General features: G+C 52.5%; 1 protein-coding gene across 2 annotated transcripts in view; it reads right to left on the reverse strand.

Annotated features, from left to right (window-relative positions):
* LOC125936943 (tyrosine-protein kinase ZAP-70) overlaps positions 1–5,627 on the reverse strand; it is a 19,677-nt gene extending 14,050 nt beyond the window's left edge. Inside the window, exons 1-2 of one of the 2 annotated variants that reach the window (XM_049651397.1) lie at positions 5,473–5,627; positions 5,180–5,254 (exon numbers count right to left, since the gene is read on the reverse strand). The gene's annotated coding sequence lies outside the window, so the exon portion shown is untranslated. The remainder of the gene's footprint in view (positions 1–5,179; positions 5,255–5,472) is intronic. The other variant, XM_049651398.1, reaches the window with a different exon arrangement.
* Positions 5,628–9,107: the final 3,480 nt, after the last annotated feature.

The raw sequence follows: 9,107 nt of genomic DNA on the forward strand, positions 1-9,107 counted from the left end.
ACTGTGGCTCCCTCCAGCTCACTTCATTGAACTAACTAAATTCTTCAACCCTTCCTCTGCTCCACCTGGGTTGTGCTATTAGCCTTCTTTCAAATTCACTTCCATACTTTTATCCATGCAGTGCTCTTCACTGGGTACACCCTCCCCACTCCTCTCCATCCTCCCAAAGATAGCCATCCCTGCCTCAAAGACTCATATAGTCACTCCCTATACACAGGACACAGGACCAGGCAGCAAGGTGGGGGCTTGTCCATGGAGCTGTGGGGAGTGGTGGGGGTAGTGATGCTGGTCTCTGGGGCAGGAAGCTGTGGCAGGAAATTGTCGGCAACACAGTTTGAGAAGCTCCTCCCCACAGTGGCCACAGGTGCAACGTGGGTAGCCAGAGACAGATTAAGGCAGAAGGGGGGTGGGGAGAGGCTGGCCCTTGGGGCCCAGTTCAGGACCACAAGCCATGATTGGCCACCTCAGACCAAAGGCCAAGGTATGCCAGAGGCAGGACCATCACCCGTGCATTCTCAGCTTTATCACAACCTCCCTGTCTCACTGCCAATAATGACAACAGTAATAATAACACGACACTGCACGGCAGGTGGGTCCAGGGGTTACCCAGCCCTGTGTCTGCTTTTGTCTCCCTATGCCTTTCTGGGCTGTCCTCACTAGTAAAATAGGGGGTGAGAGTCGGAGTGATCAACTTTCCAGTGACCCTGTGGGCCAGAAATGCTGGGGAGGCCAGAGGAAGTGGACAGCAGGAGGCAGACGATGGTGAGCCAGGTAGACAGGAGGCTGGAATATTTGTCCATGCAGCACCACTGCAAGCCAGCCCAGCATGGAGCCTTTGCTTTCAGAGGAGCTGGGCCAGTCTGCAGCTTCCTGGTAGGACATGGATGGGAAGGTCAGATGTTTCTCTCCTGAGCTATGTCCCCACAGACTCAGTGGCTTTCCCAGGAGACAAGCCCACCATTAGACTCCCCCACCCCAGTCCTGCCTAGACTGACCCCGTCTAGCCTCATGAGCTGTGAGTTCAGAGATCCTAATTTGGCCTTCCCAGCCAGAGTTTTCAGTTCAACTGAGAGATGATGGGACACCAGTCTTGTTTTCACAGCCCAGGCCCTGGGAGGAAAGGAGGAAACCTGTGGTCCTTGGTCAAAATGATCTACCTGAAATTCAACCATTCAAGGATCCTCCTTGGGTAAAGGTAGGGTTCACTTATATCTATTCCAGAAAGACATGATACTCCAAACATACTTCAAAGGAAAAAAAAAGGCTCAAGAGGTCAAACACATTTTCCGAAGCTGTGGAAAGCATATTAGCATATTAAAGGCTCTGAGAAGACCTGCACGGAAGGATGGTTTAGTTTTGTTTTATCCCCACTCCTAAGTAGCAGAGCCTTGAGGGTCTACTATTCCATAGAACATACTCTGAGCATCAAAAGCCCCAATTAGATGTCCATCGGGAGATCCAGAGGGAAGACTAAGGCAGTCAGGCTACAGAGGGAACGAGTCCATCCAACTGGACTTGGTGAGAGGGGGCAGCAGTGGCACCAGCCAGGCCTGGGGGCTCCATATGCCATCCTCAGCCAGACATCAGAAGTGCCTCCACCAAGGGCACTGCTGAAATGGGGGCCCAACCCTTCTGCCCAAGCCTCCTTTCGCTGACCCCAGTTCCCTGCCTGAGACCCCAAGTCCCCCCTGAAGTTTCCTGCTCTCTAGTCTGCAGGCCATGGTGGGGTTCCCCTTTTGCCTACCAACAGAGGTAGCACAGGCAATTTCAGCCAATAAAATGCTACCTTGGTTACATTCTAAGTCATAATGACAGCAGTTGTCAATGTGCCACGGGTGGCAATAGGCTCTTTCATATCTTTTCCCTGACACCAGGGGATCAGATTCCAACCATAGAATCAGAGATCTACTGTATCACAGTAGTGTGGCCCTGGGCCGTGAGGTAAGCTCGCCAGACCCCACCTGTAAAATGGTGGAAGCAAAGGTACCTAATACTGGGAAATTGTGGGGATTCCCTGAGATAAGACTCATGGAGCACCAAGCACAGCACCTGGCCCACCATTGTGTTATCATGTCCTTCTCTTGCTCTCAGCCTTCCAGGACTCCCACCTGACTCAGGGTTAAAGCCCAGGTGCTCGCCGTGGCCCCCAAGTCCTTATACAATCTGCTCCTACACCACTTTGTCCTCATTCACTCCTCACCAGCCACATGGGCCTCCTTATGTTACTTGTTCAGGTCAATTGATCAAATCAGGCATGGTCCAACCTTGGGGCCTTTGCACTGTCTGTTCCCTCTGCCTGGACACTCTTCCCTCAAAATCCCTCACTTTATTTGAGTCTCTGCCTAAATATCACCTCCTCCTCCAAGAGTTCTTCCCTGATCTCCCTCTCTAAAATCACCTCCCCTTCTCTCTCTATCCCTGACCCAGCTTTATTGTTCTTCACCACCAAAAATGTGGTTTATCCACCAACTTGTTGACATAGGACTTTGCCCCCTGCTTGAATGTAAGCACCATGACAGTGGAGACTCTGTCTTGTTACCCTGCCTATGTCAGCAAGGTGTACATACATAATAGGTGCCCATACCCTTCTCCTGGCCACATGCTTCAGGTCCCCTCCATTGTCCCCTCCTAGAAGTGTTCCATGATTTCTGCTCCACCCTCTCCAGGCTGAGTGAGAGGCCTCCATTGTTTTCCCAGGGCCCATCCTCCCACATCACAGCCCTGACAGCCACGTATGACCACAGTCTGTTGACTCCTCTGCCTCTGACCAAGCTGAGCTCCCCAAAGCAGAGCGTATGGCCATCTTGTTTTCTCCCGCAGCCCCTGCTTCCTTCCAATAAGTACATGTCAAACAGGTTAGTGCCAGGGACTTTACTATGAGCATAATCCATTTAATCTAAACCTCACCTCAACTCCATTAAATGGAAATTGTTACCCATATTCCTCAGCTAAAGCAACTGAGGCTCAGAGAGGTTAATGTCATGTTCAAAATCATGGAACTTGCAAGTGGCAGTCAGGATTTGAATGCAGGTCTCAGACCCAGCAATCTGCACTCACCACTTCAGTGAATGTCCTTTAGGAGACAGAATCCACTGTTCTGAGCTAGATCTCTAGGGGCTTTCACCCCAGGCTGGCCTGGGACTGTCAGGGCCCAGAGTGCTAAGCTGTTGTGGGGTTGGGGATAGGACCTTGCATCCAGCAGATTTGCTAAGTGTCTGTTGATCGACTGGACAATTCCAGAAGAGCAGTTCCCCCTCCCCTCCCACCTCAACCTCTGCTGCCTTGGTTTTAAGGGCTGTGTGACCTCAGCAAGGAGCTTTCCCTCTCTGGATTTCAGGCTCTGTGGCTGTGAAAGGGAGACAAGGAAAGGCTTAGGGGGTGGGAGACGTGAGATGATGAGTCGGGAAGACAGAGCCTATAGAGACATGGGGACAGGGGGGTGCTGTCCTGTGCACTGCGGGATTGCAGGGTATTTGCATCTTTCCTAGCCTGTATCTACTAGATGCCAGCAACAGCCCCTGAGTCATGACCAAAAATGTCTCCAGACATTGTCAAATGTCCCTGGGGGGCAAAAGGGGTGCCAAAATTGGCTCCCTTTGAGAACCACAGCCTTGACCTATGCTTTGGGGAAGGGAGTGGTCATCATGGAGAGGTCTGACTGCTGCAGCCCCTAGGAGAGTCTCCAGAAGCTGCAAAGTCCAGAGCCTGACCCCCCAGAGCTAATAATGATAATTAGAATTACAGCAACATGCTCACATAGCATCTACTATGTGCCAGGCACTCTAGATTTACGGTTGACCCCAGAACAGCAGGGGTGTGAAGTGCTCAGGTCCATTTACACACAGATTTTTTACAGGACTGTAAATGCCTTTCCCCTTGTGAATTTCTCCATACTATTTCATTTTGTCTAGGTTACTTTACTGTAAGAATACAGTAGTACCACATGTAACATACAAAATACGTGTTACACTGTCTATATTATTGGAAGGTTTCCAGTCAACAGTAGGCTATTAGTAGCTAATTTGGGGGCAGTCAAAAGTTCTGTGCAGATTTTCAACTGCCTCTGGGTTTCGGCACCTTTAACCCCCATGCTGTTCCAGGGTCAACTATATTAGTTCCCCTAATCCTCACAAGAACCTTGTGAGTGAAGGATTTATGGAGCCAGGACCTGATGCACACAGAGGTGCAGTGACTTGCCTGAGGTCCCACAGCACACACAGCAGGTGGCAGGGCCAGGACGCAGGTCTAGACCGCCTGGCTCCAGAGTGTGCACGTCCCGCTATCCAGGCCGCCTGCCTGCCCTGTGTCCTGGCCGGTGCCATGTGTATGAGGCAGGAGGACAGGTGTGAAAAAGAAGAGACGCTGCACTGGAGGAGAAGAGCCTTCAGACGCGGCAAAGATTTTTTTCATCCCGGGAGTCCCTGGCCCTAATCTCTCAGCAAAGCCTCATTAAGCACCCACTGTGTGCTCGCCATCCTGGCTGAGATAAGAGTAATGAAACTCACCTTGAGTTGTTTACCATAGGAACCCCTGCCTTGGACATTTTTCCCAACCTCTCACCCAAGACACAAGAGCCAGGCGCCTGCAAGGTGCCCATATTTGCACCTGCATTTAACAGACATGCAAACCTCAGTTTGCTCAGAAAGTCCACCCAACTTGCTGACACACTGCAGTTGAGTAGGATTCAGACTGTTTTCTCCTTCACTTCTCTGGGCCCCTCTCTAACCTGAGCTCCCCTACAAGTGGCTCAAGCCTGCCCTGCATCCCCTGAGAGGAATTTTTTGTTCAGGTTCACAGCCCTGTTGAGCCACCCTCATATTCACAGGGCTGAGTTGGGGGAGGGGGAAGACAACATGTTTGCTTTCTCTGGAGGATTCTCTGCTTCCTGGAGCCAAGGGTGTCACCCTGATGGGGGCCCAGGAGGAGGTGAGGGACTGAGCAGGCATCTCTGTGTCCCCTGGACACTACCACTCAGCTGACACTCTGGCAAGGAATCTGTTTCCCTCAGGGTGGCTGGAAGCCGTGTCTGCTTCCTTTTCCAGCTGGACACCACCCATCATCCCAATCTGACGGCCCCTCCCGGTCATTCCCAGTGGCCTCCTGACTCTGTCCTCCTCCACCAGACCAAGGCTACCCGTGGAAATGGTGAGCGGGTGCTGTTCCGTCCAGGATGGCTTACCTGGAGTTGTGTTGATGATATCGAGGCAAATGGGCCGCCTGCAAGATCTCTGGTCCCCAACGTCAACAGCTGGCTCTAGATGAAGAATTAGGGCCCAAGAAACTAACGTGGGTCTCTGTGCAGTCCAAGCCCCCAGCGTGAGGCCCTGCGGCTAACCACCCCCTCACATGCCCAGGCCGAGTGTAAGTAGGCCACACCCCAGGGGATCTTCACCCTCTGCCAGCTGCCTTGAGTCCCCTGGGGTGTGGCTGCAGTGGCAGGACGGGGCAGAAGGCCGAAGAACGGCCACTCACCTGGACACACCAGCAGCAGCACAAAGGCCCAAGCTGGCAGGGACCAGGCCCGGAAGGCCTGGTGTGCTCTCAGCAGCTGGTTTCTCCGAAACTCAACTTATTTCCTTCATGTGAAGACAGGAAAGGGGGCTGCGTCTGAAGTCTACGCCAAAGTCACAAAGTGCTGCGTTCAAGGAAAATCAAAAGTCACATGCTCCAGGGAGGGCACAGGGTATTTCCTGCACAGAGCAGTGCCTGCCCCTTGCTGGGGGAAACTGAGGCTAGCTGCAGGGTTGCACCGGCAGGCAAAGTGACAACTCCAAGAGCACCCCCAAAGCCAGGGGCGGGGAGTGACAGAAGGGGGGGGCAGAGCAGGAGCAGAGGGAGGCTGATCCCCAGGACTCGTGGGAAACAGGAATGCCCCTACTTCCCCCTCCCAAGGTGGCAAGGACCCAAGGCCTGCCCGCTGAACTGCTCCTAAAAGTGATTTATTTATTTCACAGGCAGGTGAAAGCTGGAGAGAGGAGAAATTTGCTAAGTAGAGCCATACCTCAAAGGTTCAGAGCACCTACTGTGTGCCAGGCATCGGGACAGCAATGACAACCCTGTCCCTGCCCTAAATGGGTCACAGGCTAGAAGAGGAGGCAGCTGAGTCAACAGGGAGATCAGGTCTGGGGCAGTGGAAGCCTGGGCACTGTGTGTATTCAGAGGAGCCCCCACGCACATGGGTGGTGTCAGAAGGATTCGGAGAGGGATCAGTCATTTCACCAAGACACAGAGACTGTGTCTCCCAATGCCCACCTGCTCCCAGCCCACCCCACCTCGAACCTTCCCCACACACTGCACCTGGCTGATCACCACCTCCTGCTCTGGCCACAACCTCCTCCTCATTCTCTTTTCCTCCCTTCCCTCCCACTTATCCACACCCATGATGACTGAGTGGCCATACCTCACATCTACTCCCTGCTGCATGGCCACTGCCCATGCTTGGTGTCCACGTCTCTTCTCTCCCTCCAGGGGCTGCAAGGCCTCGGGGGGCTCTCTCCCCCACCACTTCCTTGCCCTCTTGGATGCATGGGGATGTCTTCAGTGGCTTGTCCACAAGCATGGCCTCAGGGATGGTGTGGGGCCATCCTAGACCCACAAGAGACCCCAAGAACATTTCTTCTCTGGGTCCTGCCACCCTGGGGGGTGTGCGCCCAGCCCCACAACCTGCCTGATGGTTCCTCAATGCTCCACCCCAGGCCTTCTTTCCTGAGGACCTCTCTCCAGTCCCTACTGTCCCCCCCAGTTCCCTAAATCCCCCTCTCCCCACTCAAGAAATCTTTGTTTCTGGGTTCCAGGCTGGGATACTTTTCACCTACATGGATTCCCCCCAAACTGTTTTTGTTAGAAAATTTATCTTCCCCCACAGGCACCGTGAAACTCAGGATGCAGAAAAAAAATCTGCTTCCACACTGGATAATCCTTTCTGGAGAGAGAGAAGAATGCCCCAGCAGAGTGAGGAGAGGAGAAATAATGGCATCAGAATCACACAATCTGCAGTGATAATAGCACTTACTGAGTCCTTTACTACGTGCCAGACAACATCGCAAGCAGTTTACAATTTAATCCATATAACCCATTTAATCCATTTTCCAAATGAGTTGAGAGAAGCCCAGAGAGGCCAAATGGCCAGGCAGGAGTGAAGCCCAGGCAGTCTGGGCCCATAGACCACCCACTGGTGGACACAGGAGAAGGAAAAGACTAGAAGGTGAGCAGGCTACACGCAGAGAACCTGCAAGGCAGCAGCATTTGGGGCCTCCAGACTCTGGGAACATCAGGCCTGAGAAGAGGACTCCTAGTCCCTGTGTGGCACTGGTTCAGCCACCCTCCTAGCCCCTTGTGGGTCCTAGAGGTTGCTTTCTGAAACTACAGAGGCCCTGCGGTGCTCAGACTCCGTTTGAGATTGGCTTGCAGATAAGGCCATGTGTTTCGCCAAAAGGGAGTCAAGAGAGGTAGGTGGGTCTTTTGAATGTTCAGAGGAAAGAGCAAACAGATGACAGATGGAAATGTATATATATATAAATATATATACCATTTATCGAAAAAAGGAGGAGGAGGATAAAGAATTTATCTCTCAATTTACCCAGCAAAAACTCCAACACAGTTCATTGGCTGAGTGAGATCACATGTCCATCCCCAAACCTGTCCCTGAAGCCAGTGGATGGGATGTGAGAGAGGCTTAGGACAAGGTAACATACCTCACACCCACCACATTGAGATGGGGGAGAAGAACCCAAGGGAAGTCAGGAGCTATGGCTCGAAGGAGGAGAAAGGATGCTGGGCAGGCAAAGAGCCAAAGTTTTGCAGAATAATCATAATAGCTAAGATTCACTTATTCCTATTAAGCACTGCTGTGTCTTGGCCCCAGTAAAGATGCAATGCTCACAACCACCCCACAGAGTAGGTTAGCCCCATTTTACAGATAGAGAAATTGAGGCCAAGAGGAAACTGAGGCTTGAGATTTCGCAGCTAGTAGAGCTGGCTACTACTCTGGGAGCCCAGAGCCTCCACAGAACTCAACTGTGAAATCCCCTGTGCTGTCTGGTGCCCGCCCCTCATCAAGCCAGGGTTCAGGTTGGCTAAACCAACCACTGAGCTGAAGGCGGAAGTCCCCAGCATGAGAGCAGACTAAGAACACTTCTCTCATAGAGAAAGAGGTAAATGAAAAGGAAGGCTCCCAGCGGGCCCACAGGCAATGAGGAGACCACTGGCAGAAGCTAGAGGTGGCTGACCCTAACTTGTGCCTCACATGGAAGCCTGAGGTGGGGGTGGGAGGTCAACAGGGGGGTGAGCTGCCTCTCCGTTCTAGGGTCCTAAGAGGTTGGGACGAGGACAGGATGAGGGTGGGGGTGCAATCTATCAGTAGCTCAAGGAAGAATCTGGTATTTATGGTGTGCCTGCTGTATACCTAAGCGCTGACAGCCTCATCTCCCTCCTTCCAAGCTCAAGAGGACACCAGCAACCTACTACAGGGAAGGCTGCTCTACCTGATCTCCATCATGTCCCCAGCACCCAGCACAGTGCCTGGCATACAGCAGGTGCTCCATAAATGGTCCTTGCTGAATGAACCACCTACAGCACTGTAAAGGAGGTAAATTCCAACCCCCATGGCAAATTTGAGGAAACTGAGGCTCAGAGAAGGTCAAGGCAGGACCAGTACTGGAGTCCAGCTGGGCCCAGCTTCCCAGGGGACCATGTGTGGGAAATATCTGGAGCTGTGAAGCCCCTCCCTCCCTCCATGCTCAGTGGTGACACTGTTGGGGGCTTGGGAGGATGTTGCCCTGCCAGCACAAGACAGGCCCAGGGCTCTCAGAGCCCTAGGACTCCTTGCCCACACAGGACCGGCAGCCACCTTTGGGCATCTGAGCTACATGTGCCCTCAGACAGCCCCATCAGCTGCCCCCCACCAAACCTGACGTGAGCAGGCATCTCTCACAGTCTGTGTTTAGAAGGGTCCCTTCCTATAGTCAATGGCCCAAGTCCAAGTCCTCAGAGCTTGGAAGAGTTTGGTTCAAAGAAAAAAATAGCATGCTTTTTGTTTGGGGCGTTTTTTTTTAAGGGTTTTTTGTTTTTGTTTTTGTTTTTTGAGGGAGAGAGAGAGAGAGCAAGAG

Source organism: Panthera uncia, assembly GCF_023721935.1.
Source record: "Panthera uncia isolate 11264 chromosome A3 unlocalized genomic scaffold, Puncia_PCG_1.0 HiC_scaffold_11, whole genome shotgun sequence".
Taxonomy (NCBI): domain Eukaryota; kingdom Metazoa; phylum Chordata; class Mammalia; order Carnivora; family Felidae; genus Panthera; species Panthera uncia.